The sequence below is a fragment of the Lichenostomus cassidix genome, chromosome 3, assembly GCF_008360975.1.
Source record: "Lichenostomus cassidix isolate B80296 chromosome 3, HeHo_3.0, whole genome shotgun sequence".
NCBI lineage: Eukaryota > Metazoa > Chordata > Aves > Passeriformes > Meliphagidae > Lichenostomus > Lichenostomus cassidix.
Genome location: NC_139483.1, coordinates 24,159,398 through 24,170,688, shown reverse-complemented (window position 1 = coordinate 24,170,688; position 11,291 = coordinate 24,159,398). Strand labels below are relative to the sequence as shown.

The window sequence follows — 11,291 nt, the reverse complement described above, 5'->3', positions numbered from 1 at the left end:
TGCAAACAGAACATGAGTCACCCTCTCTCTCACTCTTAAATTAAAAAACCCAAACCAAAACAATAATACAATTAGAAATTACTTTCCCTACCCTCAGAGTCAAAGAAGAGTGTGGCAGCCCATCTGTTCTTGCAAAATAACTAGGTAAGTTTATTACTGGTGGATGGAATGGTGTAGCCACATAGCTCTGGAAGAGGAAGAGTAATGCTGACCAAATGATCATGCCCAAGTCAGGTTTTACCTACTGAGAAGAATTCTGTGTGAATAAAAGGCAACTTGGGAGCTTGGGATTTAGCCTACTGCAACGTAGTAGTCACAACAATAATCCTAATAAGTAATGGGAACACGAGGACAGAGCTCGTTAGCTGTAATGAATTAGTTATCAGCCATGGGAAGCTGTGGTAGCAGCAGGAGCCCCAGGCTGGCTGCCCTGCAGGTACCTGGCAAAATGAATGTGGATAGCACACACTGTGTCTCCTCCCCGGGCCAGGCTGATTGAGAGCAGTAAACTACTGAAACAGAACCAGGGAACAACTCACTCAGAGGCTTTGTAAAGACTCTTTTCTACTCATTTACCCCTTGTCTGTCAGTGAGGTCCCAGGCTTTTTTCTGGAACGTGATTAAGTCCAGAAGGAGCAAGGTGAGCTTCCATTCAGTTCAGCATTAAATCAGAAATGAGTCCTTGCGAGCTCTGTTTCTCTGCCTATGGTAAGAAGCCTTGAACCCCTCCAAAGAAAAAACAACTGAAATCCATTCTTCCAAATTCAAACCTGATGCAGTTCCCATTCATGTTGGTTGGATCAGTGTGCCTACCTACTTCAACATCAGGATTTTAACTTTCCCTGTAAGAAATAAAATCCTGAACTGTACCTTCTATCTACCATCAGGGAGACAGTGTTGGACAGGTAGAGTATCCAAAGCTCAGTTTTATGAAATTGTGCCCACAAGCAACTAGCCAGAGTTTGGCCTCTCAATTTGTTCACTTCCTATGAGGGTGGCAGTATTATGACATTTAACATGAATACAGTAATTCAAAGAAAAGCAAAATAACATGTTTTGCACATTTTCTGGTACTATGGTGTATTGGTTTGAAAAACAAACCAGTGGGAGATCACAAGTCAAGGATGAAATTAAAAATAAGTGAAATAATACAAGGAAAAGCACTGACAAAGTCAGATACAACCTAACACCCTGTTAGGGTGGTAGTAGCAGTCCAACTGAAGTAGTCCAGTTGAAGCGGTGATCCTGTGAAGATCTAGTCCCACAAACCAACCCCCCAACCCAAACACACCACACCAACCAAACCAAACACCCCCCCCCCGCAGAGCATCCCACAATGGGATGAGATAAATCCATGAGTCACACGGTGGGTCCCTGATGGCCCATTGCCTGTCATGTGGGGTGGGTCATTAGCAGGTGATAGCAGGATAACGGCCCACAGCTGGTGGTAATAGAATACTTTACATCTATATTGCAACCTAGGACACATGGGATTACTATTTACTGCTGCTGTTTAGAAATACTTACACACATATATGTAGCCTTTCTAATTTTCTCAGAAGAAATGGGAACAGGATTTTATCTGAGCAAGCTAGCTGAACATTTACTAATGCGACTAAAATAATTCGTGATTCATCTCACTTTTACCTTTTTACCTTTTTGTATAGTAAACTTTGAATAATTTCTTCCTGACAGACCGGTACTATGCATATGCACGGCCCAACACTTCTACCTTGCTCCCTGTCACTGCAGGAGGATTGGGATAATCCTTCTGATTGCACCAGATCAGGTAGGACATTGGTAGCAGCAGACCCTTAGTTACCACTACCCTGGTTTTGGGTTCCAAACAGCTGGGTGCATCCCTGACAGCTTTAGCCTATTGAAAAAAATGGAACTCTGAAAATTTCAGTTCAAAATTTAGCCATCGTCAAATCTGACATAATCTGTTTTTCAGAGGTAAGTGCTTAGAAGGAAATACCCCTGAACATGTGTAGTAGTTGAAGTTTACCTCTGACAACATCTTTGGGAAACACACTGAAACACCCCACAGGAACAGGAGATGCATAAAGCCTGCAAGCTCTTTCCAGGTGGAAAAGTAATTCTGTGACAGCTAAGAGATGAAATGAAACAAAAAAGACCAAGTTCAACACACATGAACTTCCTGAATGAAGGCAGCTAAAAGGTCAAGAGAATAATCTGAGTGAACAGCTATGTGGTGAGAAAAGTCACCAAAAGTCAGCTTCAGGTGTGCTTCCAATCAGCTGCTTGTTTTGAGGAAACATCATTTCAACCTTATTTTTTTGCACCTTCAAGCTGGTTACCTGGATTAGCCTGATACTTAACATGTGCCCTGTGACTTTGTTGTTTTTCTTGCTAGGGCTGTGTTGATGCCTGGTCTTGGTGCTTAGGCTCAGGGTAGTGCATGCTTTGCTTATACATTACAACATTTGTATTTCCTTTTCCTTGGCTTTACTTTCAGAAATCTATCAACAAACCTCTAAATATTTTTTATTTTTGTTTTTCATGGTCTACCATTTTTTCTTCTGTAACATTTTTTTTTCTGATACCTGTGACATCTTGGAGGTCAGTAACTGTCCTTTATGTAAACCTGCAAATGCTGATCAAGATGCTTTGATCTCTGTTTAATGCCTTTCTCTGAACTGCTTTCTTTTAATTTCTAGTTATAGTATTTTCTCCATCTTTTGCCTCAAATGCTTTTCTTCAGATAGTAAGATTTTTAATTTCAGCTTTCTAACTTTGTTGTCTCTTATACTTCAAAGTGCTTGAAACATTCTGATCCTTTATAAAAGTCCTTGCTTAAATATTCTTTTTCAGAGACTCAGCTGCGCACACCATGTTTTTTCTAAGAGTTTTTTGGTGGTTACTACCCTAACAGATGGAATTCTTGACTCTTCCGTGGTAAGTAATCCACAAAAAGTTAGGTGGCCTTGGTGTCACTTGTGAAGTTGGGATTTTATTTCTTTCTTTATTTACGAACAGCCAAGAACATTATTGGTTTCTATAGTGAAGATGGAAATATTGCCGTTGGAGCTAAACTGAGGTTCAGGAGGGACCATTGTTTTAAAAGCAGTGAATTTAGGAGGCAAATGTAAACTTTCTTAGTGTGATGAAAAGTAATATGTTCCTTTGAAGTATGTTTCAAAAAATGAGAAGTTTTAATTAATCATGCTTTGAACGTAGTATATGAGTTGACTTTTCATCTCTGACTTTGACTTGATTAGCTGTCAAAATACTATTAATTAAAATACTCTTTTAAAATTTTTTTTAGAAATTCTTTGTAAGCTGCCTTGAAGAAGATCGTAACATAAATTTAAGCAGTTGAAAAACCCTTCCTTCCATTTCTAAGCATTTACTCTTGGAACAAATCCTGCTGAAGTCCCTGGGAGTAAGGGACAATCTGACCCATGATCTGGGAGACTTGCTGATCTTATTCTTACCATAGCTGTGTCTTGCCTGGTATCTTGCTTTGTGTCTGTCAGGCCCACTATGGAAATCAATTATCCTTTGTCAATGTCTTGTTGGTAGATTTAAATATGTCTTAGAGGATTAGTTAGGCACAGCTTTTCTCTGTAGAAATTCTGCTGATTTGACTCTGTGGCATCCTGAACATTCAGTCATTTTATTATTTTGATTTTAATGACTATTTCAAATAAATGCCTTAAACAAGCAGTAGAGACTCTTCTAAATAAAGGCACAGCACTTGTTACCACCAGTCTTCTGGAACAGTTGTTGTTCACATGTAGTCTGAAAGTTTAGTTTCCTCACAACTTGTGTGTCTTACAGGTTGGGTAGTTTTTAAAAAATTCTATATATTGGTAATTCAAAATCTTGCACAGCTGCTCCTCTTTATTACAAAACCAACCAAATAACTCCCCACCCCCCAAAAAACCAAACCCCCTGGAAACCCCAAACCTTAAACAAAACAACAAAACTCAAGAAGTTTTGAGATTAGTAATCCTCTGATGTTCTGAGCAAAGAAGACTGATGCAGGAAAATAATATAGCTCTTCAATAAAATGCCTCAGATTTTCTAATTGCTTTCTTTAGGCCCTTTCTGATCGAATGCCATCACTGACTGTTGTGTGAGCTTTTTACTTCTGATGGACTGATTTTTTTCCACCAGCTCTCAACTTGTGATAAACCCTCCAATGCATGCCCCAGCTTCCTGTTCCTGATATGCAGAACACATGTCAGAACAACTGGCCCAACTAGAGATGAAAAAAACCCCAATAACCAAAAAGCCCCCAAAAACCTAGAGAGAGAAACCATAAAATTAAAAAATAGAGAAATACAAACACCAACCCAGTATGATCTCTAGGATGTTAAAATCGAGATTTTGGAGATTCTAGAGATTCAGTTGTCATGTAAATGAGTCTGAGATTTTTTTTTTTGTTGCTGCTAATACAAATTTCTTTGGCTTGTAAAAGGTTCAACGAACGCATGGCTGTTTCTCATTAGTGGTGGCTGTCACTAAAATGAATATGTTGCTGAGTGTTCAGTTTCTGGGAAACGTGGTTGAAACACGAGCAGCTCTCTCTGTGCAGAGCTCAGAGTCAGATGTTTTCAGAGGGGATGTTCCCCATTAAGTAATGACAGAGAACCATACGGAACACATTACAAATCGAAATACTGATTGATGAAGTGCCTGTGGTCAGCTTTCTACAGAAATGAGAATTTTGAACGTATTATCACGTCAGCATGGAATTGATCTCATGTACAATCACATTTTGTTTTCATTTCTTTTTTGCTTTACAGTCTCACACGTGCTGTTCCAGATCACGTTTATAGCAAGCAGAACCTCAGACTAAAGGAAATAAAGCATCAAGTTTGAGCTCTGATGTTTCATTGATTTAGCCCAGTTCACAGAAGCCAAATATGTCTGAGTTTGTTCACACAGCTGGTGAGCTATAAAGTCTTTCTCCCTATAGCAAACTTCTCCCCTCCTTCCCAAGAGCTGGGAGAAGAGACAGAGTTTGCTGGAGCGTGCAGGTGTTGGGGAGGGAGAAGTGGGGTCACCTGGTCAGGCAGAGTGGGTCTTGTGTGGGATTGCCTTTATCAGACTAAAAGCTCCTCTTTGTCTTCCCCAAAGTAGATGCTTTCCATTTTCCACTTAGCTCGTTTGCAGGGGTCCAATGAGGAAAATCAACTGGTTCAGGCTGACTTTAGGGCAAGATTGCTTGGTTATTTTTTCGCATTCAAGTTACTTATTACTGTGGCTGCAAGTTCAGGTTTGTTTCAGATACAGTGACCTCTTCTGTTTTACACAGAAAACAAACAGGGCTGATGATATGAAATGTGTGCACACAAATTGCAGTAAATGCATGTCTGAGTCACAGCATATTTAAAGGAAAACAAATAGTCAATGGTAAATTTAGAAACTTGGGTCAAAGGATCTATCTTTTTTTTTTTTTGCCAGTTCTTAAATGGTGCTTCAGTAAAAGCCCAAGCTGGAATAGACTTAGACACATATTTAGCACAATATTATGAACACTTGAGTGTTTCTGTTTCTGAGATCCCAACACGAGATTATTAGAGTGGTAAGGCACATCAGGTGTAAGAGCCAAGTCTTGCTTATGCCTTTGCTAATGGAAACTCACTCAAGTGAATAGAGTTGCTTGGTTTACATTTGCACAGCTGAGGCCACAGCTTGGCCCAGAACCTACAAGTTTGAACATAAGGGAAAAATAACAATCAAATGTCTGCTAATGTCTGGAAATTTGAACAGTGGACTGGGTCTAAAAATTAAAAACAAGGAGAGAGAAATATCAGACATTCACGTAAAGCACATGGGTAAACTTTAGGGTCTATTTTTTCATAATCATGGATTTCTGACAATTGAACCTGATTATTCAGAATTCTTGAGAATGCAAAATCCTTAGCTGAGTTCTCTGAAATAAAATCTTTGAGATTTACAGCAAAAATCAAGTCTCCTAGCCCTCTTAAATACATGTGAGTGGTTTTGGCTGGTTCTTTTTTTGCCCTAAGAATTAGCCATGGTAAACTGTCTTTCAGGCATCTGATTTCTGCTCTTCAGACTTCTACAGATGTTCTTCAAAATGCAGAACAAATGTACCTTCCTGATAAGCAATTTATTACTTTTCACTTTGTGTTTATTCATGTCAGAAATCTGCATTGGTATGTAAGCAAACAATAGTGTTTAAGTGCTTCATGAATTAAAAGGATAAATAAATGTGGAATAAAATGAGGAAGTATTTACAAGCAGCTGTTCAAGGGTATCAGATTTTAAGCTATCTGTAGACTTCATAATTATTTCCATGTTCTTGTGTTATTAAAAATATAATGCAGACATCATTGTGATAGTAATGATGAGTAATTAACAGATTCTACTACCTTTCAGATATTTAAGTCAGGAAATACTGGAAGTCTTTTTGATAGCGATGGTTATTCATTGGCAATAGATACAGACTTTTGGTGGGGCTGAAGGGTTTCCTGGCAGGAGGAAGGTTGGGAGAGCTGCAACAGTCATTCAGATTGCCTTCCTCATGTACAATTTTCTTAACATACACAAGGACCCTGCAGCCTTCATGGCTACTCAGCCCAGCACTATGATCTCTGCTCTCAGAAATGTTGCAATTGTATTTTTGGTGCTGTCCAGGAATTGCAAGTCTGAGCTTAGATTGGGCACAGATCAGGAAAGACTCACTGAGCTGTTATCTGGAATGAGCTTTGGATCTCACGAATCCTGCTAGTCTTGGAGGATCAAATATTCCAAAATCCTCAAATCTTCTCCAAGACTTGTATTTTTTTTCTTGTGTACATGAAGATAACAGCATAGTTTCATCTCAGATAAAAATATTGAATGAATTTACCAGCTGTAAAAAAAATACAGCTGCAGCTGTATTTACCATTTTCCACAAGTATGTGTCATGGACAGAGAAGACTTGACAATATAATCATCACTAACACAGATTTCTATTTCCTTTCATTACTGTATCTTCTGAATGGCTTTGTTCTATTTTGTTCCTTTGAGGAAGATAGCTTTATTTTTTAATTTGCCAATTCTTATACATTCAGAAAAAAAAAAAACCCAACAGTATTTTCAAATTGTTCAAGTAACTGAAGACTTTCTCTCTTTATCAGATGTGATCTGGTGCTTACATGTGGGCCTGGAAATGCCATTACCTGCCAAAACACTAGTGAAACTGGTGTGATGCAGACATCTGAATCTTCTGAGACTCTTGGTCTCATGTAGAAGATCTGGCACTAATACAACCATTTAGGTTACTGGTATGTGTTTTTATTGAAAAACAGCCCAGTACAACAACATTTATAGATATATAGGCATCCTATGTTGTTTCTTCCCTGTACTGATATTTCCTTTCTAGATTGAAATAGGTGATACTGCTAAGAGTACCAGTATAACTGCACCAATATTAAATGTTGTATTAACTATATCTGACATCTTGTTGAAAGTTGTGACAGGCTAGTCTGTTCTGAAACTGAGATTTAAGGTCTAATTCCACAAAACTTCTTTGCTTTCTTTTTATATTGGGGCTTTTTGTCTGTTTGGCTCTCTTGGAAGATTTTTTTAATGGTTATGTTTATGCTGCCAAATCAGATTGGGATTCAGACTTCGGGTAGGACTTTGGGTGTTATTATTTCAGTCTCATAATAATGATAAGGATTAGGAACACTGTGAATGAAGAGAAGGGCTTGAAGTTTTTGAAGCAGAACTATCTCTCACCAGAAATGAGTCCATGCTAACATTGCACTTCTTTTACAAGTCTTATTTTCAGCTTCCCTAGAATTTTTGAGGCAGTCATCTGAGATCTAAACAGCAAGGCTGCCTAAAAAGTAAACAAATCCTTTTAGATGTGGTGAGCAGATCAGATTGGATACGAGTTCCAAGAATGTATAAAATGAAATCTATTTAATTCAGCCGCAGAAAGGTTACCGCACAGCGATAGCACACGTGACTCATCTCTAGTGTCGCAACACCATTAACCAGGGAGATTGGACACACAGATGACTGTTCTTGGCCTTGCTGAGAATACCAGTAAGAAGTCTAACCACTGCCAGTTGTGCTGTTTCTCAGTTCATGTGTTAGTCATATACAGAAAAAAAATTATTCCCTGCTAAGTCACACTGAGTAGCACCAAACCAACTATTACAGCTGCTGAATTTCCATGGCCACTCCAGGACTCCTCCCGTTAGAATACCACGTCTGGGTGACCACATCTGACTGTCAGAGAGCAACTTGGGGTCTACTGTTTCCACAGAAATACTGGCTTGGACCTGGATTTCCTAGTCAGGATCATGTATTGATCTGCAGTTTTAGTCCTATTAGGTTATTGATTATATAACACTAATCATTACTATTTTCCAGAGTGGCATGAGGTTTCCACTGCCTTTTGCTTTTCTGGAGTGATGTAGGACACAGCCCTCACCCCTCAAAAAAAAAAAATCCCCAGGCCTCTCCTTTTTCTGACCTGTATGGTGCAAAACCATCTTTGCTGGAAGAATCAGCGGTAACTACAAAACCAATAATGCTTTGTACAGTTTTGCTTCTTTTTATCCCTCTGTTTTTTTCTGAATTGTCTAATTACTGAAAAGCATCAAATACAAAAGGAGAACATAAAGCAAAGGTAGGACTTTTCATTTGCTTGGGGCCACTCAGCTCCCAAGAGATCTGAAACAAGAGGGCCCTTCTAAATCCCAGAGAAAGACCATGTTTTTCTGCAAATGCTCTCACATTCTCTCTTGCTCTCACTTGCTTTAAAGCATACATCTGACACAAATTAATCTGCAGGGTTTTTAGTCATTTCCCATCCGCTGCTGGGGCAAATTAGACTTGCTGATGTTGTTTTGGCCTAACCCTGAAGCAGCATGAAAGGAATGGCCCAGAGGGAGAGCGAGCATGTTCTCCTTGGCTCTTCTTCCATGTACTCTCCAGTCTGTTTGAAAAAAAAAAAAAAATTAGTTCAATTGGCCTGAAAAGCACTGGGAGACTGAAAACCCCTCTGTAGTACCTTAAAGAACCAAAATTACTTAATTAATGTGGAGACCATTATGTGAGGTTACCATATGAATGAGTAAGTGGACTGCCTGAGTTACAGAGCAGGAAAGAGGAAAGGATATCTGAGGTCAGACTTGTCAGGGTAAAGGAATCCTAAACAATGAAGGCATTGGTTTAAGATTTGAGGAAGAATTTGAAAAAGAGCCCTGAGAGTGAAATTAAATGAAGCATGGGAGAGTATTAGTGGAGATTAGCAGTGCAGTGAAGGAACCCAGAGCAGACTGCCAATTGCCCCTAAGCACAGGCAGCTTTAACTGGGCTGATGCAGACAGGAATTAGGCAGTACTGGAGTCTGACTGAAAACTGTTTTCTCCAGCAAGGCTAAAGAGTTTCTCTTCTACACCCCCTTTCTTTCACTGACTTCTGAAAGTGAACTTCTGTCTTAGCTGAATGTGGGTTTTTTGTTTGGTTGGTTTCTTTGGTTAATTTTTTTTAGTTTTAGAGTGGTTTTTTTTTGCCAGGCAGACTTATGACAGAAGTAGATAAAGCAGAGTCAAGATTTAAGAAGCAGCTGGGCACTCTCAGTGTAAATGTGAGATTCACTTAGTAGCATGGGATTGTCATTGCAAATGTGCTGCTGCTTCAGATGAGGAGAGGGCAAAGCCTAGTGAAACTAATGAAATTAATATCTGTGCTTATAGTTGAAGTCTGTGAGACATATTTGCTTACATAGATACTGGTTTAGTGAAAACTAGATTATTTTTCTGAAACACGTGTGCTTACGTGGTCTAAATTTTTCAGAGCTCCTTGAGTCCATTTCAAGATTTTTCTCCTTGGAAATTTTCTTATTAGCTGTAGTTTCCAGAAAGAAGTACCTGCAATAGAATAAGTATTTATAGAAAAATAACCAGCTGAAGGTGGTAAGGTGTTGACTACAGTACTTATTTTATTTGCTTTGGTTTCATTTGCTGTCTTTTTGAAACAGTGCTCACATGTTGTGGAGTAAAAATCCTGACTGCTGGAAATGAGCTCCTAGCGCTTTCCCTATCAGCTACAAGCAGAATTGTTGCTAAAAGCAAGGGGAAAGTGAATCAACTCTCTGAAAATACTTTTATTGTGTGTCAAGTTTTACAGAAGACAACGGATGAGATCTTGAGTAACATTTGCAAAACTATCCAGAGAGTCCCAGAGTAACACCTGCCAGAGCCTGGAGGAAGTCAGGGATCATATTTAGACCACGTTTTTTAGATATAAATAATGCCTCTGATTGACTGTATGGTTTGGGAGGACCTAACAGCTTTGGAGAGCAGTAATTCAGTGTGTTGTGTAAAATGCTGCTGGACTGGGATAAGCAACAGCTGCTTGAATAGCTGGAAGAAGCTCTTTATTGTGGGTGTGGTGAGACACTGGAACAGGCTGTCCAGAGAAGCTGTGGATGCCCCATCCCTGGAAGTGTTCAAGGTCAGGCTGGATGGGGTTTTGAGAAACCTGGTCTAGTGGAACCCCATGGCAAGGGGCTGGAACTAGGTACTCTCTAAGCTTCCTTCCAAACCATCCTGTGATCATATGTTTGTATGGATTAATGTCCATCTTTGAAAAGCTGCATTGTATTTTCCGCAATAAGTACTCCAGGTAGTCTTACTGCTGTGAATCTCCAACACTGGGGTTTAGACCTCCACAGCAGCTTCTGTGTTCTCTTGGGGCATCCAGGGAACCTGTGTGCTTAAACTACCTCTGGGTAATGGGCTGAAATGCTTATGTTGCCTTGTGAAGTGGCATTCCTAAAACTTCACTGGTTTATGTCCCTGAAACATCTAGGTGCTTCTGGAAAGGGGGTGGAGGTGGCCCCTGCCTGTCAGCAATCCTAATAGCTTTCAAGTGACACTGAAACTGCTGTCTGGCTGGTGTTCTAAAATAGAGTGAATAAGTGGAATCCACACAAATGTTGCTTCATTGCATAAACTGCATTTCAGAAGAAGATTGGATGACATTTTCCAATGTTCCCCTTTGGAGCAATTGTTTAATTTCTCTGCAAAAGAATAATTTAGTAATTGGAATTTTCCTGCAGGATAGGAAAAAATTACCCCTCTTCCAGCCCTTTCTTTTCTATTTTCCCATGTATTAATTTAATTGAAACCAAAATTGTTTGAAATATTAAATACCATTAGAGGCCTCCCATAACTATGGCTAGAGCTGTGTGGGAAATACTTTTCTAACCTGCACAACTTTTGAATTTTCCTAAACATCCCAGTTCTGCTCTGAGACAAAACCAAGCCCCTTTAAAGGCAGGAGTA

The 11,291-nt window shown here is 39.4% G+C and overlaps 1 protein-coding gene across 1 annotated transcript in view; it reads left to right on the top strand.

Annotated features, from left to right (window-relative positions):
- LOC146439296 (uncharacterized) overlaps positions 1-4,851 on the top strand; it is a 223,307-nt gene extending 218,456 nt beyond the window's left edge. Inside the window, exon 13 of the mRNA XM_085054974.1 lies at positions 1,696-4,851. The gene's annotated coding sequence lies outside the window, so the exon portion shown is untranslated. The remainder of the gene's footprint in view (positions 1-1,695) is intronic.
- The last annotated feature ends 6,440 nt before the right edge of the window (positions 4,852-11,291 follow it).